The sequence below is a fragment of the Meles meles genome, chromosome 19 (genome assembly GCF_922984935.1).
Source record: "Meles meles chromosome 19, mMelMel3.1 paternal haplotype, whole genome shotgun sequence".
Classification (NCBI taxonomy): Eukaryota; Metazoa; Chordata; class Mammalia; order Carnivora; family Mustelidae; genus Meles; species Meles meles.
The window spans coordinates 37605605-37628322 of NC_060084.1; the positions used below are offsets into that span (position 1 = coordinate 37605605).

At 45.7% G+C, this 22718-nt stretch overlaps 1 long non-coding RNA gene and 1 pseudogene across 1 annotated transcript; both read right to left on the minus strand.

The window, feature by feature from the left end:
• Positions 1-787: 787 nt before the first annotated feature.
• Positions 788-6523, minus strand: LOC123930516 (annotated as a pseudogene).
• Positions 6524-7491: 968 nt separating this feature from the next.
• On the minus strand, positions 7492-10681 carry LOC123930687. The gene is made up of 3 exons (XR_006816126.1): positions 10529-10681; positions 8404-8405; positions 7492-7508 (listed from the first exon to the last, which is right to left on the minus strand). It is a non-coding gene; the product is annotated as an uncharacterized LOC123930687 (long non-coding RNA).
• Between the last annotated feature and the right edge of the window lie 12037 nt (positions 10682-22718).

Consider the following 22718-nt stretch of genomic DNA (forward strand, 5'->3'; position numbering starts at 1 on the left):
AGCGGGACATACAGACAAAGCCAAGTGTCCGGAACCACTGCTTCTCCTGCAGCAAAAGAAAAAGCTCATGGACTTGCCGCCTGTTTGTTCCCAGCAACGTTTCTGCCCTCACCTGGTTGGTCGGCAAACACTGACTTCTCAAAGGAACAGGCCATCAGTTCTTCTGAGCCACGTGCCTTCCCGACCAGCACACAGTGGACACCAGCTGATGTTCTGTCCCCACTTAGGTCTGCCTGCGAGCACCTCACCTAATGACCGGTGGGCACATGGCACACAGGCCGCGTCAGACTGAAGAGCCAAGGCTTCCGGCGGCAGCACGCCGCGAGGACCCTGTCGGGGACTCGGACTCTCCCAGGACGTGAGAGCTTGGGAAGAGCTGCGGTCTTGTTCCCCTTCAGCTGACCCTGGAGCCTAAAAGCCACAGCAACAAGAAGGTGCTGCAGGTCGGAGCTCCCTGTACTGAACGACCACTGCAAGCACCAGCTTACCTGGCATCCTGCATCCTGGCCCCAGTCCCGTACTACTTTCCAGAGCCAGTGAGCCCAAAGGCCTCTGCGACTTCACCGCTCACTCTCCAGCTTTCCGGAAACAGCAGTTAGGTCCAAGAGTGCCACAGGGGACGTGACGTAAACCAACATGTCAGATGCTCCAAGCCTCTGCCCTCGGGAAGCAGGCGCCTGACTGCAGCTGTCTACACTGCAGAAGTGGGACCACTGCCAGGGACAGACTCCGGCCACCTCCCTTCTAGCCAGCCAGGACCCTCTTATCGCTGACACATGTATTTTATTATTACATAAATAATGGATTCATCATAGAGCACTCAGGAAACAGAGAAAAGGATAAAAGAGAAATAAAAACCTAATAATGCCACCATTATTATGCAACCTGTGCCGATTCTGCCAGGATTTTCTCTCACGGGAGCAATGCATACCCATCGTCACCCAGAAACAGATACCCCTCCATTCCCTGACTTTGCTCAATAAGGCGCATTTCTTCCCGGATGATGAACTGTTCTTAACTCCAGTGTTAACGGGCTGGGGGTGATCTAGAAGCAGAACCAGCCCAGCCGTGTCTCTGCTGAAAGGCGGGCACGCAGGTGTCCCTGGTCCTTGGGGTCCCAAACAGCCATCTCTGCAGCAGAGAGCTACAAGTCAGCTGTTCCCTTTGCTTTGAATTTCTTGGCAGATCGCTCACTTGACCGAAGCTGGAATTTGCTTCCATAAATGTAGGAAATGAAGCCATCAATTTCCACTGCGAACACACAGTTTAGCTTGGGGATAACTGAAAAAAACCAGGAGAAAAAGGACAAGGCAAAAAAAAAAATCCTGATGGTTAAGCTCATGCTGAAGCACAAGACCTTCCTTAAATGTCTGTATTAGAACATAAGCTAGTAAGGAGCAGAGAGTCCGCAAAGGTCAGCAGCACCAGGACAACAGGGCGTTTTTCTGCCATAACATCGATGTGTTCAGCTTTGAATATAACTCAACACTAATTTTCACTGTCAAAGGCTCTAAGCCAAACTCCCAGAAAAAGTGTGAGAAACGGGTCTCCCCATGTAGTTTTCAGACTGAATCATGGCTTTATGCTGTGAGTGAGGGCACCCAGACACCACTTTGTGAGGTCTAAAATGAGACAAGAACATTCAGGGAAAGCGAAAGAAGCAGCAAGAAAAAACAAACTCCAAAATAAAGGAACAAAAACCTCCCGCTGTGGTTTTGCAATCTCAGATCTGCTGGTAAGGGGTGTGGAAATGGTGTGGAAAGGTCAACAGCCCAGGTGCTTATACTCCTTTCTGCCAGAACAAGGAACTCTGGCACACCCAGTGGGAGAGGCTGCACTTGCTTCCCTGGAACCCAAAGAGTTACCAGAAAGGGCCAGATCCTGGAACCCCAGGGATAAGCACTAAGCTAGCTCCCTTCAGGGTCTGCTTAGCTCCATTCTTTGGTGGGGAGGTAGGGCAGCATGTTGGGACAGGAGAAGGTCTCAGTCATGGAAACGGACCCTCGTATCTGGAAGCGCAGCCCAGCAGCCCTCTCTCCAGTCCTATCTGGCTGCAGCTGCTGGCTGGGCTCCAGATGCCCTGGGGAAAGCCATGAGGGCAGGGGCGCTCTGGGCATGTGGCAGGTGTGGGATGCACAGCCAGCAGGGATCTGCACTCTGTGCTGAGCTGAGAGGCCAAACGGACCCACTGAAGCCACGAGGAAAGGGCTGACGAAGCCAGGGTGGCCACAGGACACACATCCTGAGACGGTTCCGTACCTTTCAGGGGTCTTCTTTGGTGAGGATTTTGAAAACATGTTTTGTTTCCTGTAGGAGGATTCCTGTAACACCCACATAGGACGGGAATTTGGATTTCATGACTGCAAAAGAAAAGGGCATTCAAGGCCACAGCCTCGGGTGTGCGGGGCAGCCACAACCAGCTAGGTGGGGACAGTGCAGAGTGGGGGGCTCCTCAGCTGGACAGGGACCAAGATGGATGAGAGTCCAGGCTCCCAATCCCTTGCCTGTGGCTCTGGGGCCTCTGAGCTGTTCCGACACGATGTCCTTTGGAGGGCTTGCAGCCACGGGGGTCTTGGGAAGGGCTCTGGAGCCAAGAGGTCACGTGTGTATCCAGAACCACCAAGATACATAGTTGCTGGGATGGGGCCAAGTCTCAGTGATGGGATCTGAAGGAACACCTGTGCATCACATCCTTCCCACGACCCACCAAACTCTGGCCAGAATGGGATCTTGCTACAGGCGGTGGAGCGGTGACTGAGGTGAACTGCCACCACAGGCAGCCGGCCCCTCGGCTCTCCTGACCCATGTCCCCGTGTAGCCTGTAGATAAGTCACCGAGCACCTGCCTCATGCCTGGCACCGTCCGACGTCAGTGCCAGGCACAAGGGTGAACAAGACTGTTCTCGGTTCTGCTCTCAAGGAGCTGATGTTCTAAAGGTAGGAGGGGAATGTGTACCACATCAGACGATTGTATTTTCTGATCGTGGAACTGTTATGAAGAAATACACAAGGTCATGGGGCAAAGGTTCACTGTTAGTGACGGTTGGCCCTCGGGGGAAGTGACGTGTGAGTAGGGACCTGAATACTGAGAAGCAGTCAGTCTGGGACACACAGAAATCTGGTCAGAGGGAAGGAACTACAGAGAAGGCCCAAGGTAGGGCCAAGCCTAGTGTGTGAGAAGCAGAAAGCAGGCCGATGTGGTTAGACCTGGTGCTCAGTAGAGCCAGAGGGGGCTTTTAGACCTCAGTAAGGAAGCAGAAGACAAATATGGCCTGAGCTCTGTCCTAAAACCTACCCTTGGGCTGCCTGGTTGGGGAGAAGCAGTATTTCAGCAGGGAGAGCACTAGGCAGCTTCTACCAGAATCCAGGGGCGACGGGGGTGGCTAGGATTCGGGTGCTAGAATGTGCTGATGGATGATGCTGAGGGAGCAGGGAAGAAGAAAGGTGTTACTGCCCAGGTTTTGGGCCTGAACAACCAGGGTAAATACTGGTACCATGAACGGAGCTGGGAACACCAGGGCAGGGGCTGATGTGAGGAGGCTGGAGTTGTTCTGGGTATGGAAAGGTTGTGACGCCTGCTGGACAGGGGGGCAGCTGTGTGCAGGGCGGCTGGATGAATGACGATGCTCGGGGGAAGGTCTGCCCTGGACACGACACTGGGACTGGGAGTCCGTAGCTGAGACTGAAAACTGTGGGGAAATGGGTGAAAGGGACTCTCTGCTCAGGGCTGGGGACACATGCCAGCAGCTGCTGTGCCCTCTGGGAGAGCAGCAGGGGTCCCTGTGTGGAAAGGCACACGAAGACCATTGACAGTGTATCCAAAAAGTGTCCCGAACTGGCTCGGGTAGCTAGTCATCTCCCACCCTCAACGCTGGTGATCTGGAAACGCCCACGTGACAAGCACTGTGTCTAGCCCTGTGGCACAGAGCCACGCTGCCACTGAGTGATGCTGTGGGTGTTCAGGGGACTGTGGGCTCGTAGGCGAGGTACCTGAAATGAGAGCCCCGTGAAGATCTGCCTTCAACAGCTTGGTCGGAATCATGTGTGGCTGCCTAGAAGGTAAGCAGAAGCCTTCAGTGTTGACCATAAGCGAGAGTTCTGAAGGGGCACACAGGTCTACGAACTTCTGCAGCCAGCTGGCTCCGAAGGCTGCATTCACAGTCATCGTAAGCCTTGGGTTCTGCCCCAAAGGGCAGGGCTGCAGACATGCAACTCACGTGTCTGGCTAGAGACCACCGCACAGGTCCCGGATGTACTGCTTCCAGAGTTCATGTAGAGGGAGAAAAAGACTGTATCTGTGGCAAAGGTAGAAAGAAGTAAAGAATTAGGCAACATGAGCTTGGGATTGTGACATCAACAGGGCATAGAAAACAGCCTGATGCCAACGACCCCGACCCGGGTCATGGGGGAACTGGGTACGGATCCTACCTCCACAGCAGATAACCTGACAGACAACTTCATCCCCATCCTGAACCTGTTTCCGCTGCTAGAACCTTCATGGAGCCCCTCCATCCTTCCTGCTGGCTACATGTAGCCTGGATGCCGGCGCTCCAGCAGATCCCTCAGACCACGAGGCACCCTACACAGATGGCGGAGCAGCTGGGTCCTCCAGGGCAGCACCGCCCGAGTCTCTGCCACACCAGTCCGGGGGGCAGGGTGTGCTCATCTGGTCGGCTTTTCACCAACTAAACTTAAGTCTTGCTTCACCATTGCTCTCTGAGGTCTTCTGCTACAGGAGCCAAACCTGAGGGGAACAGACAGGAGCAGCAGGCTGCCATACACATCCCCACTTACGGGACCAGGTGTGTCTGGAAGGTGGGCCAGTGGTGGGATGCAAGGGAGGGACCAGGTGAGAGGACCTCAGAGGCTTTCCTCGGGGGTCATTATTATGGGTCCTGGTGCCTCATAGGGAAACTGTAACAGGAAACTGTTGGTCAGACCAAGGAGAACCTCAGGCTCAAACTCCAAGTGGGTTTTACCTGTGTAGACACCAGCGAGGGAAACCTGGGCAGACAGCAGCCCCTTCCTCCACCCAAAGCGTAGCTCTCTTTGCAAGCGGGTCCCGGACACAGTGACTGACCGTGTCTGTGGGAGGCTATCTGGCTGCAGCTCTTGGAGCGAGATCTACAAACCGTCCGATGATGAGCATGTGCAGAAGCGTGACCAAGGAGGGATGCACTGTCAGCTGGAGGAAGGAGCACGTCCTCCCAGAGTGATGTGTCCCTTTCAGAAACTTCTGAAACTTGTGGGCAGCATGCTCTTTGGCAATTAACCCAGGGGATGATTCTGTCTAGTGCCTGTAAAAGCTATAAAGAGTATATACTAAGATCCATCAGTTCCTCTCTCTCTGGGAAAGCCGAAAGACAAACAACCTGTTGCCATGGGTAACAGACTCACTTTCGGTGCCGGTCTCATTAGTTAAGGCTAGGACAGGAGCCAGACAGTCAAACAGCAAGAGCCTGGCTGTGCCTTGCTGTGAAAGCCAAGTGCAAACCCAGCCTGAGTTGGTAAAGGGAGGCTGCCCCCTTGTGGCGGCAGTGGGAGAAGCTCCCTTAGCTTCAGGGGAACTGGGTCTCCCAAAGCCACACCCACTCCAGGAGGAGGAAGCTGCCTTAGGGAGAAAGGCAGGGAAGCCCTTGCATACCTCTGCTGCTCTAGCTTGATGTCAAAGAGGTGCAGCTCCCTCCTCTCCCTGGCAGAGAGGCCCTTGGATTTCTTTCTCTTCTCCTTGTGCTTCCGGCGAGTGGCTACTCCAAGGACCACAGCGTTGCGTTGCAGCTGGTCCTCGAGGGCTTGCTGGCTCATGTGGGGCATGCTGTACTTCAGGAAGGCCCTCACGAAGGCCTCGGCCTGCTGGTATCCCGGAAGCTCATGGGGACAGGGTCGGACGGTGCCCACTCTTCTGGTGGGGGCAGCCCCAGACCCCAAGCCCTCCTAGACACCACAGGTGGGATGCCTTCCCTGACCCATCTGTCTCCTGACTGAGCCCCACACAGCCTCTCATCTGCTGAAGGTGAGCTCCCCACAGCTGTCCAGATGTGAAAGTCACCCTCAAATACCAATTCGGACACCAACTTGCACAAAACAACCACATCAAAATTCAACTTCCTACTATACATCTCTGAGGTTATTGTGAAGGGATTACAAAGAAAAAAGCCCAAAACCCTTCACATTAGGAAAAACAGGCTTCTCTGATCCTTGGCAGGGTGGAATGCTCGAGAAATGTATGCCAACAATATTTATTCAGTCACGACCAGATGAAGGCAAGCTATGGCCTCAAAGGAATGATCCGAACACTTGGGAAAACAGTACCACCTGGTGCCCCCAGAGTGGGCCATGCCTTGGGGGGGGCAGGAATCTGACACGGTGCCCAAGTGGCAATCCCCTTTACTTGGGTTTAACCCCATGGATGTGTCATGGCTACTGGCTAAGTCTGTTCCCGCAGCACGTGGGGAAAGGAAGTACCAGTGCATCTCAGCCTCCTGGGCTCACTCTCTCCCGAGAGCACAACAGCACTTGACCATGACTCAACACAGACTCCTAGGACATGTGGGCAAAAGCACTGTCCTAATGATGTGAAATTCTTGAGAGAACTCCAAATGTCACTGCCTCTCATGTGGGGAGTTCCACTGGTCTACTCCTCATTCAGCTGCCTGAGTCCTAGGTCAGCCACAGCCCAGGCAGCAGGGTCTAAGCAAGTCCTGCCTTTTGGCTGGGATTTCCTGACCCCCTGCTGAGGTAAGCGGGCTTAAACCCTGTGAAGCTCATGTGTCAATAATCACGCTCTCCCTTATGGAGAAGCCGGGCTGGTGAAGGGATGATGTGATACACTCGATCTTCAAGGCAGCTCACAGTCAGGAGGGCAGTCAGTTTCAACTTTGCACTTTAGATACTAATTAAAGATTCATTATCGTCAGTATTATTACCATGGCAGGACAATTACTTACTTTTTAAAAATACCTAAGTGGCCCTGTTCATGAAGAAACCAAATAAAAGTGTATCAGTCTTTCAAAATCTTGATTTCCTGTGAACTCCCTCATTAGGAGTCCCCAGTGGAGCGTCTGCCAAACTGATAAAGCATGTTGGCAGCATCCAGATATAATCCAGGAATTCCACTTAGGAAATGTGATCGCCTGCCCTCTTCAAGAGCGAAAGGGGCACAGTGACAAAGTCAAATAACAGTGCCCACCAGGGCAGGTTTCAGATAAGCATAACCAGTGTCCCCTACATAGTGGAAGAGGACACAGGATCAAGAGGTCCCAGTTAACCAAACAAGGGAAAAAGAGGCCAGCATCGGGAAACAGGTCATCAGAACAGCAGATCTCCATGGAGCCTAACACATCTACTGGAAGGATGAGGAGTAAGACATGGGAAGGACATCTAAAGCAGTGCGAGGGGATCGAGCCATCCTTGTCATCATGTCAGCTGCTCCCAGACTTCCTGACATGCACTGTACCTGAATGTCAAACTCTTTGGCCTCTTTCTGAGAAAAGGCATGGTAGATCACACCTGGGGGATTCAAATAAATAAGAAATGGTCATTCAGATTGGGCATGACTATGACTCATGACTTTTCTAACTATGAAACTAACTATGGTTATTTAGACAAAGAAGACAGGGATGCTACAGAGAACAGAGGTTTCTAAGCTTTCTTGGATGCCTCTTATTCTACCCTGTGGTTTCCCATCCTAGGAGTTACAGGAGTGTGCTTTCAAACAGTGCTTCTCAGGGTGCCTGGGTGGCTCAGTCAGTTGAGTGTTCAACTCTGATTTCTGCTCAGGTCATGATCTCAGTGTCTTAGGATTGAGTCCTGTGTCTGGTTCTGCATTGCAGGTGAGTCTGCTTGAGAATCACTCTGTTTCCCTCTTCCCCTCCTGAGTGTGCTCTCTCTCAATTAAATAAATAAATGTTTAGGGGTGCCTGGGTGGCTCAGTGGGCTAAAGCCTCTCCCTTCGGCTCAGGTCATGATCCCAGGGTCCTGGATCGAGCCCCACATCGGGCTCTCTCCTCCGCGGGGAGCCTGCTTCCTCCTCTCTCTCTGCCTGCCTCTCTGTCTAGTTGTGATTTTTGTCAAATAAATAAAATATTAAAAAAAATAAATAAATGTTTAATAAAAGTTATATGATAGCAATTCCCTGCATGCAGATTTTGGAAATATTACATTTTGTTGACTGTAAGATGTTTAAAAGATTTTTCACATATTTATGTCCATGAAAAGCGGAGCCTTCGATAGCTCAGTTGGTAGAGCGGAGAACTGTAGTGGTGTGAGTTGCGGCAATCCTTATGTCCATGAAATTGGGGTGTGTCATACAACAATGGTGTCCTTCACTGGTGAAACACAGGTCTTTCTTTAAGCTCAAAATATATATTGATCAATGTGGTTTCAACCTTAAAAATTTCCACACTCCTGCTTCTATTTAATTTTCTGATGAAGAAAAACATGGCTTTGGGGACACAGTATGGGTATAAATGGAAGATGTATAACAGAAAGGCCTAGTTTCAGGTCCAAGAGACTACAAAATCTGATTCACACAACACTCTATAAATTCCACCCCAACTCTCTTGGGCTTCCTGGAGTACATCTGGACAAGAAAACCAAAGCACTTATATTATACAATATACGCAGTATATTATTTTATATAATGTACAGAGTTTTGTTTTGCTTCAAATGCAAGAACGGCATTAAAACCTGTTTCTAAAGAGCAACCCCAGAATGACTTTGCTTCAACTGTCACAGGTGCTTCAATTAGACTTGAAAGTCTTTTCTGGAATAAAACACATCTAACAGTTACTGAGCACTCATTATTTGTCATGCACCTGGCTAGAAGCTACACATTTTATCTCATTATATTTTCTGAACAATCCTTTAAAGTAGACATTATTCCTATAATGCACATGAGAAAACTGAAGCTCAGATATGCTGAGACCCATAACTGGATCACAGAGATAGGGAGTGGCAGAGGTGGAGATGAATGTACTGGTCCAAAGACCAGTTTTAATGCTGTCTATACTCCCCTGCTTACAACTGCCCTGAGGGATTGCTCCCTTCCTTGACATAGCTATTCTCTGCTCAACTCCCAAGGTCTTGGGTTACGATACCATTCTTCAGCATGGACAGATCAGGACATAGTAACAACATTAGGGTTTGAAAGTGACAGCTAAGAAAGAATTCTTGAAACGTCTTTTGTACAAAAAGGTGGTTTTGTTTAAGCATGGGGACACAACCCATGGGAAGAAAGAGCTGGACCAGGGTAATGAAGAGTAGCCCTTTATATACTTTCAGGTTGGGAGCGCGTTAGGGATAATGGAATTTTGGAAGCAAGGTTTCCAGGACCATGAGAGGGCTGGAAATTGTGAAAAATAACACGGAGGACATGGGGAGATGGAGAGAAGTGAGTTGGGGGAAATTGGGAGGGGGGAACAAACCATGAGAGACTGTGGACTCAGAAACAAACTAAGGGTTTTGGAAGGGAGGGGAGGTTAGGGATTGGGTAAGCCTGGTGGGGGGTATTGTGAGGGCACGTATTGCATGGAGCACTGGGTGTGGCGCATAAAGAATGAATTCTACAACACTGAAAATAAATTTTTTTAAAAACTGTCATTTACTAGTATCTAATAAAACCTGAGTCATGAGGCCCTTCAGAAGTTAATCAGTGGCCCATATGCTTGGCAGATGATTGCCAACACAGAGTTCTGGGGGTTTAAAATAAAGGAAGTTTCCAAAAGAATTTTTTTTAAAGATTTCATTCATTCATTTAATAGGCAGAGATCACAAGTAGGCAAAGAGGCAGGCAGAGATAGAGTGGGAAGCAGGCTCCCTTCTGAGCAGAGAGCCGGATGCGGAGCTTGATCCCAGGACCCTGGGATCATGACCCAAGTGGAAGGCAGAGACTTATCCCACTGAACCACCCAGGCGCCCCATCCAAAAGAATTTTTATATGTTAAAGTAGATTTACAGGATATTGGGAGGGGGTGGGGCTAGCACTGCTTTATGCCCTTAGCAAAATGTCAACATCAAGGCAGTTGAGTTCCTAGAGGAAGGCTACTCTCCCTGTTTCAAGGACTTTCCAGTGAGCTGTAGGTAGTATGGAAATTGAATAATTTTTCCTCTGCCTTTGTTTCCCACATCACTTTCCACCAGACAAGGGTCGTTCACAGAACAGCTGGCGGGGCAGGAACCACCATCAGCACCTCACAGAAGGGGAAACCAGGTCGCAGAGAGGATCGGGGCCTTAACCACAGTCAGCAGATGGCAGGCAGTGGCCAAGTCGGCCCAAGGCCCTCGGCCCTCCTTTAGCACACTGAGCCGGCCCATGGGGACCTGTCGCCAGCTCTGACATCAATCTTCACCGCAGAGACTGCGCCAGGCCAACGGGGACTCCGGGCTTCGGTTTCCCTTATGTAAGGCGGGACAATTCCCCTAGCAGTTTCAGTCCGCCTCCGCTGCGAACCGGTCCACCGACCAGCACCAACTTCCCGACCCTTTACATCCCACCCTCCCTGCGCACAGGCCTTCAACCTCGATTCCACTTCATCCTCCAGCCGCTTCCGGTGCGTTCCGATGACGTTTCCTGCAGGCGACCCTCACTCTTTACCTCTCTCCACTTTTCTCAGCAGCCCTCGGCCATCAAAACTTCTCTCGGGGGGCGACTGGGTGGCTCAGTGGGTTAAAGCCTCTGCCCTCGGCTCAGGTCATGATCCCAGGGTCCTGGGATCGAGCCCCTCATCGGGCTCTCTGCTTGGCAGGGAGTCAGCTTCCTCCTCTTTCTCTCTCTCTCTCTCTCTGCCTGCCTCTCTCCCTACTTGTGATCTCTATCTGTCAAATAAATAAATAAAATCTTAAAAAAAAAAAAAAAACCTTCTCTCGGTAAAGTTTGGGCTGGAGGTATTGCTCCCGAGCTCGTGCGCGACGCCAGACAGACGCTGCAACTCTCACCTGGAGTCGCAGGCGCGCCGGCTCGCAAGTGGCGTCGTCTGTGACGTCACCGACGCGCGCCGACCTAACGTTGCGCATGCGCCGGGTGGCGGCTCAGCTGCAGCAGAAAGTCGGCTAGTCTTGTTGGTGTCTCTGCTTCTTGGGGCTTTCTCAGCTCCCGTGTACTGTGGGCGGGGGAATGCTAGAAACCTCGGGGTTGTGGTTAGAGCGTGTGGACTGTTTGTGATGAGCTGGAGTAGAGTGGGGCCAGCCTACCCGAAGAGGACTCCGGGGACGTTGGGTATCGGGACTACGGAAGGGGGACAAGGATGGTGGGAATGAGGTCCATGGGGTCGCTCATCAGCCTTGTCTACAGAGTAGCCAAGGCACTGAAGTTGGGATGGACGGCTTAGGCTCTGCTGCTAAACTAGCTGTGTGACCTCGCTTAAGGCACTTCCCATCTCCAGCGTCCTTTTCCCATCACTGTGAGTGGGTTGGGCCCGATAGTCTGAACGTTTTCTTGAGACCCAGAATGTTAGTTTCTGTCAAAAGACAAGGAACGGATGCCCATTGTTCTGGGGAAGGGTCAAGAATTGCGGCTGGAAGGCCAGTGCAGACGTCTCAGAAGTGGCCTGGTGTGCAGCACTGTGCAGCCTTCATCTCTGCGGAGTGTGGCTCAGGAGAGCAGTAGGGCCCCTCCACTCTAAGTCAGTGGGTCAAACTTCCAGTAAGGTATAAAGTCCTTTTAAGGGAGCAGAAATTGTGTAGGAACCCCGAGGTTTTATGTCCACAGATACTAGTTTGGGAAACATTGATTTAATTGTTTTTGGGTGGTGACCTTGAGCCATTTTGATCTTAAACATAGGACTGCGGCCCTGAAATTCAATGGCTATCATGTGGCTTGTCCTGGTGAACGTGAACCTTGTATGTATATTAACATCGAAGTGGAATTACACACTGCACATTTAAATGTATTGTGCTTGGAGATGCCTGAGAATAGTTAGGAGTCTATGGGACTAAGCTTGAGAAACTGCTTTTGGGGATCCATACCATGTGAACTACCAAATGTGAACTTTAAAAGAGCAGCAGGAGATAGTAAGAGCCAACTTCAGTGCTATAGTCTCAAGGGGGCGCTTTTGAGAGGACCTTTGTGATTATGGTGACAAGGGAGAAGGCAGACCTCTCCCTTCTTGAGAGCTTCTTTTTTTAAGGTTATTAGAACTCTTTATGTCCTAACTGACCTTTCTGAAGTCGTCCAAGTCAGTTTGGAGAACTTCCAATCTTCCATGGAGTTCCTGCTTGTGGTGGGGTGAGCACTGAGAACTGCAGTTATTTTGTAATTCCCTGATCACTAAATCGTTTTAAAAACAAACAAACAAGTCGAACCACTTTATTATCCTCAGGAAGCAAACGTCTGTGTATGCAGACTGGCACCTGTCCTTACCAATATCAGTATTGTGATCGTTATTTATATTAGCAAAGACTTGGAAACCACCTGATACTAAATAGTAGTGGATTAAGTAAATGAAGTATGTGTTAATTGATTAAGTAGGTTAATTAAATGCATTGCAATCACAGGATGAACTTCAAAAATTCAGATTCCTCAGTATTCCTGGAGATTCTTATTTAGTACGTGGGTCCCAAGAATCTGTATTTAAAAAAAAAAAAATGTTCCCATGTGATTTTGTTGAGTAATTAGTTTTGGGAACTATAGTATGATACATTTGTAGAACTTAATATGATAGAACACCACATAGCCACTTGAACTATAATTTTTTTAAAGATTTTATTTATTTATTTGTCAGAGAGAGCATATACAAGCAAGGGGAGTGGCAGTTAGAGGAAGAAGCAGGCTCCTCACTGAGCAAGGAGCCTGCTCAGGTCCCAGAACGCTGGCATCATGACCTGAGCCAGAAGGAGATGCTTAACCAACTGATCCACCCAGGAATCCCAAATTATAATTTTTTAAAAGATCACAAAATACTAACACAAAATTATACATAAAAGGATTAGAAAGACATACTACTATATAGGAAGTTTTTTTTTTCCTTTTCATCATAACAGTATTCATTGTTTTTGCACCACACCCAGTGCTCCATGCAATACGTGCCCTCCCTAATACCCACCACCTGGTTACCCCAACCTCCCATCCCCGCCCTTTCAAAACCCTCAGGTGGTTTTTCAAAGTCCATAGTCTCTCATGGTTCATCTCCCCTTCCAATTTCCCTCAACTCCATTCTCCTATCCATCTATATAGGAAGTTTTTAATAGCAGTCTAGGTGAGCTTATGAAGAGATTCTTTTTTTTTTCTTTTTGTCTATTTTCTAACTTTTTTCAGAGAAAATAAGACTTTCTTAATTTTTTTTTCCATTTTATTTATTTTTTCAGCGTAACAGTATTCATTCTTTTTGCACAACACCCAGTGCTCCATGCAAAACGTGCCCTCCCCATTACCCACCACCTGTTCCCCCAACCTCCCACCCCTGACCCTTCAAAACCCTCAGGTTGTTTTTCAGAGTCCATAGTCTCTTATGGTTCGCCTCCCCTCCCCAATGTCCATAGCCCGCTCCCCCTCTCCCAATCCCACCTCCCCCCAGCAACCCCCAGTTTGTTTTGTGAGATTAAGAGTCATTTATGGTTTGTCTCCCTCCCAATCCCATCTTGTTTCATTTATTAATTTTTTTCATTTAACAGCTATAAATGATAAATTATCAAACATGGCTACACATGTGTTTTCCCACTAGTGGCTCTGTGAAACTTCCATGGGAAGTCAAAGTTCAATAGCATCATTGAAATGATCATCTCCTTCCCCCTGAACAACTTGTGAAATATGTCAAAGGTGCAGAAAAATGGAAAGAATTCTACTGTGAATACTCATATGCTTTTAAGTTCTATAGTTCATATTTTGCTCTCTTTGGACAGGTTTCTTTGCTGTTTTAAGACAGGCTGTTATATTCAATACCCACAAGTTTCATATTTAAGGTCAAAAATTAAGCCTCAAATAATACTAAATAAGTGGATATCTATGAGAGTTAGAACCTGCTTTATTGAATAAAAAAACATGGCATAGAGTGAGATGATGCCTATGTTAAAGCAGAGCCTGGCACAGATGACACACTTGGACAGGACAGCCATCATTATCTGAAATCTCATAAAACTGGCACATCCCTGAGACTCAGGATTAAGAAAGTCTCTTGCCCCATGATCTGTAGGCTGGTCCAAACATGGCACATTGATTGGCAAAGGAGCTGGGAGTGTTGGTGGTGGCTGACCTGTGCACAGTGGCACCAGCAGTCATTCCTCAGGCTTAATAGTGCTGTAGGAGATTCTCTGTGTGACAGAAAGTGAAGAGAGTAAGCAGTAAGGTTCCAGTTCTAACACTGGACATTCCTGCCAGAAAACCCGTTTCCAGCTAGGCGATGGAGTGTTATGGCTACAAGAATCAAAGAGCTGATGCTCATGGGAGGATGACCTACCAGCCCCTCTGGTCAAGAGACAGCACTGAGCTCTAAGTCAATTTCAGGTCAACCATTTAGAATTCCAAGCAGCAGGAATTACAACACTTAGCATGTGTAGCCAAATACCAGTTTTTGAAATCGAGGATTTTCAGTCTTCCAAAATCCAAAAGTGACTCTTCAAGGGCACCTTCATCCTGGATGTCTAAAATGCAACATTATAGATTCTTCCAGTTCCCTGAAGAAGTTTCCTTCTCAGCTGAAGCCACTGAAGCAATCTTAGTTTTGTTTCTCATGATGGGATGTCTGAATGAAGAGGAGGCTCTTTGGGGTCCTAAGAGATCTCCTTCACTGGATTCAAAGTGTAATTGCTGAGTCATTTGAAGGATTTGCAGGAGAATTTCTGCAGGCTTCATGGAGCATGTGTGGATGCAGCTCACACTCCCCCTCTCCTGTGCTCAATGTTGGGGAAGCAGCCATCAACTCCAGGCCTAAGAGCTATGTGTTAACATATGTATGAGTCCATTCCGGGCCAAAGTATGGGAAAGTGAGTGGGGGAAAGGAGCTAATATAAAATCACCCAAACTGGAATTAGGGCAAGGGAAGAAAGCAAAGAAACCTGGTTTTTGTTCTATTTGAATCCCAAAGTAGGGGACAGACTTCCATTTCAAGATATTTGAACCTAGAGGGGGACCTGAAACTATTTAAAAATCTGATTTAGTGAAGAGGTCAGACCTGCAAATAGCTGCCGGACAGGAAAAGGTGTGACCTTTCTGAGAAATGGGTCTACTTCTTACTTTCCTTTGGTCTCTTCTGTTCTTTAATATTCAGCATGCAACTTAAAATTTGAAAACCAGTATATCTAACATCTAAAGAAGCAGGAACTCTCACCCATAATCAAGAGAAGGATTGTCACCAGCATAGAACCATAAATGATCCAGATGTTTGGATTGGAAGACAATACTTTAAAATGTTTTTATAATACTTGAAAAACTTTATAATGCCATTACAGGAGGAGGAGTCCTAGGTGGCAGCCTAGGACCATCCTGAAATCACCTTTTCCCATGGACACACTGAATCTATACCTACCCGTGGACAAATACTTCCTGAAGAAGCAACTGAGGCTTATTGAAACATCTGCTGCACATGAAGGATAGCGGGACCACATAGAAAATGGAAGGAGAAATGGAGACACAGTAATGTTGGGGACCCCACTCCTGATGCTATGAACTATGATAGGGAGGGACAACATTGAGTGACTCACATGCAGATTTGCCTGATGTGCAACAAAACAAACCCTGCCAAACAAACAAAAAACTGGTTTAGAGGGCCACTAGACTATAAGTAAGAAAACCCATTTACTAACACCAGATGGTCCACCAATGTTGGGGGGAAACTTCTGGAATTCTCTCTGGGATTGGAGACACTGGTGTGCACCATTGTTGATGTTTCCTCTCTGTCTTGGTAGCACAGATGGGAGGAGGGCCCAGGCATTTTGCTGGCCCACCGTGTCAATGAACCTTGGCTGCTAGCCCACAGTGGCTCCAGCCATGCCTCTTAAGAGGCCTTCCTGCCCATGATCTTCCTAGCTCCAGCCATCCCACCATGATGGCTCTGACATGGACCAACCTGAAGCCCACTGGTCCATGCCCACTTCAGTGGCAATGGTCCCATTAGAGCACCCTCTGTGTGGAGGGTCCCAGTCTGTGCCTACCCAGCTCTAGCCAAATTGCCAGGGTGGCACCAACCTGGAGTATCCCAGGACCACTTAGGCCATGCTTGCTTCAGTTTCACCTGTTTTGCCCAGGTGGCCCAACTATGGAGTACCTTGGAACTCCTACTAGACCCCATACTAGTTCCAGATATTCTGCCAGCACGGCTCCATGCTGCCTCACAGCAGTACCTGGCCTACGCTTACTCCCATCTCCAGCTGTCTTGCCTCAGTGACTCTGGTGTAGAGCCCCTGCAACTTTTGGACTTATGCCTACCTCAGCTCCAGTCATCTCACCAGGGTGACCCTGGCACAAAGTGCTCTGAAACCTCCAACCTCCTCCTGTTCCAGTTCCAGCCAGCAAAGGTTACCAGGCCAATGCAGTCTACACAGATGACATTCCTTCAAAACTTGGAGAGGTCGCTCCTTTGCTTAATTCACAGAAACAAACACAGTCAAACAAAATGAGACAGAGGACTATGCTACAAATGAAAGAATATGACAAAACTTCAGAAAAAGAATTAAACGATAGAGATAAGCAATCTACCTGATAAAGAGTTTAAAGTAATGGTCATAATAATGCTTATCAGACTTGAGAGAAGAGTAGATGAACTCAGAGAGGACTTCAACAAAGACATAGAAAACACAGAAAAGAATCAGATTTGAAGAATACAAAAACTGAAATAAAAGATACAGTAGAGGCAGGATGCCTGGGTGGCCCAGTTGGTTAAGCATCTGCCTTCAGCTCAGTTCATGATCTCAGGGCCCTGGAATTGATCCCCAAGTGTGGCTCCATGCTCAGGCAAGGAGTCTGCTTCTCCCTTTCCCTCTGACTCTCCCAGCTCTTTGTGTGAGCTCTCAAATAAATAAATCTTAAAATAAAAAGAAAAACTAGAGGGAATCAATAGTAGATTAGGGGATGTAAGGAATGTATCAGTGACCTGGAAGACAAAGTATAGCATCCAAGCTGAACAGTAAAAAGGAAAAAGAATTAGAAATGAGGATAGGTAAAGGGGCCCCTAGGACAATATCAGGATTACTAATATTCACATGATAGGGTCCCAGAAGAAGAGAGAAAGGAACAGAAAACTTATTTGAGTAAATAAAAGAGAAGATGGCAGAAGAGTAGAGGACCTCGTTTCATCTGGTCCCTTGAATTTAGCTAGATAATCATCAAATCATTCTGAATACCCATAAATTCAACCTGAGATGTAAGAAAGGAATATCTGGAACTCTACAAGTAGAAAAGTGAACACTTCTTGCAAGTAGGACTTGTGGAGAAGTGATTCTGAAGAGATATATTGGAACATAAATGATGGGGGTGAGGGAGCTTCAGTAAGTCAGCTGCTGGAAAGTGGTATAGACCCAGAGTGCAAAATCAGAACCCTTAGAAATCTGCTCCAGTGAGAGAGAGCGCTGCTTGAAAGGTGCTCAGGTGGTGAAATGGCAGAATTCTGTATGGCATACAGTGTGGTCTCAGGATCCCAGGAGTCACAGAAAGAATGGGGGTGTCTGAGCAAGTAGAGTTTCCAGGCATTATAATGGGGAAACTGGTTATGGTCTGCAAGGCTGGAAGGCAGCTTTCAGTTTGGTTCACCATAAACCATGAGCCTTGGCCTACTCTCTGCATGGCGACCATCTGCCTTCCCCTAGGAGGGGTGGAGTGGGTGCACCCACGACTTTTCAAGAGCTTTCAGGGTGGGAGCCCTGTAAAGGACAGTAATGGGTGACTTTCCACTTTCCCCCAGATAGGGTGGAGTGGATGCATGCATGATAAGGAAACAACTCTTTATGCCAAGTCCCCACAAAATACAGAATCAAGGGATCCTCCACCTTTCCCGGGGAAGAAGTGCAGGCATGCACTGCAGAAGTCTGCAGAGATAGGCACACACAGCAGTGAAGACTGTTTTTCCCTGTGGTTTACCAAACAGAGGGGACCTTGATCCTTCAGCAATTGGGGTGGATACTCAGGCCATTAATTTGTATTTTGATCCACTAAAGAGGTGCAGAAAGTCTTCAGGGAACAAAAGCCACACAGAGCAACCAAAAGCAGCATACACTGAGACCAGCCCACTGGAAAGGGGCATGCAACTCCGCTTAGGTAAAGATACCTGAGAATCAGCACAACAGGTTCCCTCCCCAAGAAAACCAACTAGAAGAACATGTGAACAACAAGATTACAGACCACAGAAGACTGTTAAATTCCAGTGTCAGGAGAGAATAGTATATAGAATTTGAGGGGTTTTCTCGTGATTTATCTATCTTTCAGTTAAATTTTTCCAATTCTGTTTTTTTTTTAATTTTTATCAATTCTTGTTTTTAACTCTTTTTTTAAAACTTTCATTTTTTACATTTACATTATAGATATATTCTTCATTATTGGCTTCCTTTCTTTCTATTCAATTTTATATTTTTGTATATGTGTGTGTGTGTGTGTGTGTGTGTGTGTGTGTGTGTGTGTGACTTTTGCTTTCTTTATGGTTTTGGGATTTACTGTCTTCTAACACACAGAACAAAATACATCCAGGACTATGTGGATCACCCTGGTTTTTACACCCTGTGAGATTTTATTCTCTCTCTCCCCACTTTTTTTTTAATTTCCTTTTTTTTTCTTTTTTCTTTTCTTTTTCTCTTTCTTTTCTGGTATCTGAGGTCTTCAGTTATGTTTAGTGTGTATTTCATTTGGATCATGGTTAATATTATTTATAGTGCTCCCTCATTCATCAATTCTTCTCTGGACAAAATGACCAGAAGGAGGAATTCACAACAAAAAAAATAACCAGAGGTAACACTCTCTGCCACAGATTTAATTGATATGCATATAAGTAAAATGTCAAAGCTGGAATTCAAGATAGCAATTATGAAGTTACTAGCAAGATGTGAAAAAAATCAGAAAAGACCACATGCATTCTGCTCGAGTGTACATGGAACACTGTCCAGAATAGATCACATCCTAGGTCACAAAATCAAGTCTCAACTGGTACCAAAAGACTGGGATTATTCCCTCCATATTTTCAGACCTCTATGCTTGGAAACTTGAACTCAATGACACAAGGAAAATTGAAAGGAATTCAAACACATGGAGATTAAAGAGCATCCTGCTGATGAATGAATGGGTCAACCAGGAAACTAAAGAAATACTTTAAAAATTCATGGAAACTAATAAAAATGGAAACACAACTCTTCAAAACCTTTCAGATTCAGCAAAGGTGGTCCTAAGAGGGAAGTACATACAATACAAGCAATACAAGCCTCTCTCAAAAATGTAGGAAAATCTCAACTACACAAGTGATCTGTGTACCTAAAGGATCTGGAAAAAGAACACAAAGCCTAAAAACAAGCAGGAGAAAGGAAATAATAAAGATTAGAGCAGAAATCAATGAACTAGAAACCAGAAGAACAGTAGAACAGATCAACAAAACTAGGAGCTGATTCTTTGAAAGAAGTAATAAGATCAATAAACATCTGGCCAGTCTTATCACAAAGAAAGAGAAAGGACTCAAATTAATAAAATCACAATCAAGATCATTACCAACACTAAGAAAATACAAAAAATTGTAAGAACATATTATGAGCAACTATATGCCACCAAATTAGGCAATCTGGAAGAAACAGATGCATTCCCAGAAACTTATAAACTACCAAGATTGAAATAGGAAGAGGTAAAAAATCTGAACAGACCAATGACCAGCAATGAAATCGAAGCAGTAATCAATAACTTCCCCCCAAAATCAAGAGTCCAGGGCTGGATGACTTTCCAGGGGAATTCTACCAAACATCTAAAGGAGAAATAATACCTAATCTACTGAAGCTACTTCAAAAAATAGAAATGGAAGGAAAACTTTCAAACACATTCTACAAGGCCAGAATTACCTTGATTCCAATACCAGTCAAAGTCCCCATCAAAAAGGAGAATTACATACTGATATCCTTGATGAATATGGGCACAAAAATACTCCCTAAGATACTAGTCAAAAAGAACCAACAGTACATTAAAAGGATTATTCACCATGACTAGGTGGGATTTAATCTTGGGATGCCACTGTAGTTCAACATTCACAAGTCAGTGTGATAGAGCACATCAGGAAAAGAAAAGACAACCATATGATCCTCTCAATTGATGAAAAATCATTTGACAAAATACACCATTTCTTGATGAAAACACTTCAAAGTATAGGGATAGAGTGAACCCACTTCAATATCATAAAAGCCATCTATGAAAAGCCCATAGCAAATATCATTCTCAATGAGAGCTTTTCCCTTAAGGTCAGGAACACAACAGGGATGCCTACACTCACCACTATTGTTTAACATAGTACTACCAGAAGTTCTAGCCTCAGTAATCAGACAACAAAGATTAAAAAGCATTCAAATTGGCAAGAAGAAATCAAACTCTCTCTTTGCAGAGAACATGATACTTTATGTGGAAAACCCAAAAGACTCCACCTCAAAATTGCTAGAACTCATACAGCAAATTAGCAATGTGACAAGATACAAAATCAGTAAACAAATCAGTTGCATTTTGATACACTAATAATGTAACTGAGAAAGAAGAATCAAGGAATCATTCCCATTTACAACTGCACCAAAAACAATAAGATACCTAGGAATAAACCTAACAAGAGCGGTAAAGGATTTATACTCTAGAAACTACAGAACACTTATGAAAGAAATTGAGGAAGACACAAAGAGAAGGAAAAATATTTCATGCTCATGGATTGGATGAATAAACATTGTTAAAATGTCTATGCTGCCCTGAACAACCTACACAATCAATGCAATCCATATCAAAATACCATCACCATTTTTCATGGAGCTGGAACTGATAATCCTAAAATTTGTTTGGAACCAGAAAATCACCAGGAGATTGTTGCAAAAGAAAACCAAAATGGGGCATCACAATGCTTTACTTAAAGTTATATTACAAAACTGTAATCATCTTCAAGCTATATTACAAAGCTGTAATCATCATGAAGCATGATACTGACACAAAAACAGACACATAGATCAGTGGAACAGAATAGAACCATAAATCGACCTTCAACTCTATGATCAACTAATCTTTGACAAGTCAGGAGAGAATGCCAATGGAAAAAAGACATTCTCTTCAATAAATGGGGGGGGGGGATTGGAAAGCCACAGGTAAAAGAATGAGACTGGACTTTGTTCTTATACCACACACAAAATAACCTGAAAATGGATGAAAGACCTAAATGTGAGACAGGAATCCATTAAAATCCTAATGTAGAATGCAGGCAGCAAATACTTTCTCCTCACCCACCAGAACTTCTTGCTAGACACATCTTAAAATTCAATGGATACAAAAGCAAAAATGAACTATTGGGACTTCACTAAGATAAGAACTTCTGCAAAGCAAAGGAAACAGTCAACAAAACTAAAAGCAGCCTACAGAATGGGAGAAGATATTTAAAAATAGCATATCAGATAAAGGGCTAATATCCATGATTTATAAGGAACTTTTCAAAATCAACACCTAAAAAACAAAGAATACAGTCAGGAAATGAGCAGAAGACTCAAACACACACTTCTCCAAAGAAGGAATACCAATGGCCAACAGATACATCAAAAAATGCTCACATCCTTTGGCATCAGGGAAGTACAAATCAAAACCACAATGAGATACCACATCCCATGAGTCAGAGTGGTTAAAATTAAGAGGACAGGAAACAGCAAATGTTGACAAGGATACAGCAAAAGGGGAACCCTCTTACACAGTTGGTGGGACTGTAAGCTGATTCAACTACTCTGGGAAACAGTATGGAGTTTCCTAAAGAAGTTAAAAGTAGAGCCACCCTGTGACCCAGCAACTGCACTGCTAGGTATTTACCCTTAGCTTCCAAATGTAGTTATCCTAAGGGGCACCTCCGCCCCAATATTCATAACAGCAATGTCCACAATAGCTAAACTGTGGAAACAGCTGAACTGTCTGTAAACAAATGAATGGATAAAGAAGATGTGGTATATATAGACAATGGAATGTTACTCAACCATCAGAAAGGATGAATATTTACCATTTTCATTAATGTACATGGAACAGATTGGTATTTTGCTGAGCAAAATAAGTCAAACAGAGAAAGACAATTATATGATTCCATTCATATGTGGAATATAAGAAACGGAAGAGAGGATCATAGGAAAAGGGAGAGAAAACTGAAGGGGAAGTCATCAGAAAGGGAGATTCTTAACTATAGAAAACAAACTGAGGGTTGCTGAGGGGTGGGTAGGTTGGGGGATGGAGTAATTGAATGGTGGGTCTTAAGTAAGGCATATGATGTGATGAGCACTGGGACTTATATGCAACTGATAAAGTATTGAACACCACATATGAAATGAATGATGTATACATGTTGTCTAGTTGAGCTTAAATTTAAAAAATAAATTAAAAAAATAATAAAATTTCCTAGACGGGAGTTAAAGTATTTTTGGCCACTAAACCAGCTTTATATGGAATGTTATAGGGACTTCTTTATGTAGAAAATGAAAGGCATATGTAGAAATAAAATTATCAAAGAGAAAAAAGTTCAGTGGTAAAAACAAACATATAGTAAAAGTAGTAGATCAATCCCTTATAAGTATGAAGGTTAAAGACAAAAGTAGTAAAATCAGGGGTGCCTGGGT